Source organism: Hyperolius riggenbachi, chromosome 1, assembly GCF_040937935.1.
Source record: "Hyperolius riggenbachi isolate aHypRig1 chromosome 1, aHypRig1.pri, whole genome shotgun sequence".
NCBI classification, from domain to species: Eukaryota; Metazoa; Chordata; class Amphibia; order Anura; family Hyperoliidae; genus Hyperolius; species Hyperolius riggenbachi.
This window is the reverse complement of record NC_090646.1, coordinates 27,835,679-27,836,691: the sequence shown is the minus strand read 5'-3', so window position 1 is coordinate 27,836,691 and position 1,013 is coordinate 27,835,679. Positions and strand designations below refer to the sequence as shown.

At 41.6% G+C, this 1,013-nt stretch overlaps 1 long non-coding RNA gene across 1 annotated transcript in view; it reads right to left on the bottom strand.

The window, feature by feature from the left end:
* Positions 1 to 495: 495 nt before the first annotated feature.
* Positions 496 to 1,013, bottom strand: part of LOC137545215 (uncharacterized) — a 279,535-nt gene continuing 279,017 nt past the window's right edge. Inside the window, exon 4 of the long non-coding RNA XR_011026013.1 lies at positions 496 to 1,013. This exon is cut by the window's right edge and continues 101 nt beyond it. This is a non-coding gene — a long non-coding RNA (uncharacterized lncRNA).

Genomic DNA, 1,013 nt, shown 5'->3' with positions numbered 1-1,013 from the left:
GACAGACACCACTGGCCAGGCAAGCCATGGACTCTATTACTTCCTGTTACTGCCTGGCCTCACCCCCATAATTCTGCCGCCTGAGGAAGATGCCTTACTTGCGTCATGAGCGGACCAGGCATGTCAATATCCTAACAATAATTGGCTCGATTTACCAATGTGCTCAATCTCTACCAGTATCTGATCCTCTCTTGAAAGATCCTCCTGACAGAGCTTGAAGCACCAAAAAACAAAACAAAAACAAAAAACTTCTGGATGGATAAGCAGCTCGGGGCTCCTCACATTACAACTGTTCCACTGTTCATCCTATGCCCATAATATTATAATATTCTGTCAACCTCACCTGATGCCTATAGCCATGTTTTCTTGATCCATAAGCTTTATCTTGCATTGAAACATGCATGTCATGCAATGCGTGAATCAGGACAGATGCTGCAGTAAACATATAATATCCTGTTGCATCATTAGCAGGAATCATGGAAAATGGACGCCAGCCATGATTACATGTTTCCATTTTCCATATTACACTATACAAATCGGGATCATACATTTCTGGAACAGAAACACAATGTCTATTCCAAAGAGCTCTTAGAAGCGGGTCACTTGGACGTTTCTTTATAACTAGTTCCTGTGTGAAGTTCCAGTTATTGATGTGTATAAAAACTAGACTGCAGTTAGTCAGGCTCCGGTAGTTATCACTAAATTGTAACTGCAGGAACCAGGAGTCATTGAAAATCAAGGTTTTATCTGAGAACTTGTGTAGGTGCCAAAAGTAATAATACATGGCAGATAACTGACCACAGATAACAAAAATGTTTGCTGTTGACTTTTCTATTATGTTTTGTTTTTTCCAATTTTCATCTATGGTCGTAGCAATCTTCACCGTGACCTCTATACAGATTCCACGTCTGGTCAGCTCTTTGGTCAGCTTCCTCAGCTCGATGTCTCCACTGTCATCATGAGGAGTTATGACTCCAACCCAGTTCCAGCCAAAATGTCTCATGAGCAGAGCT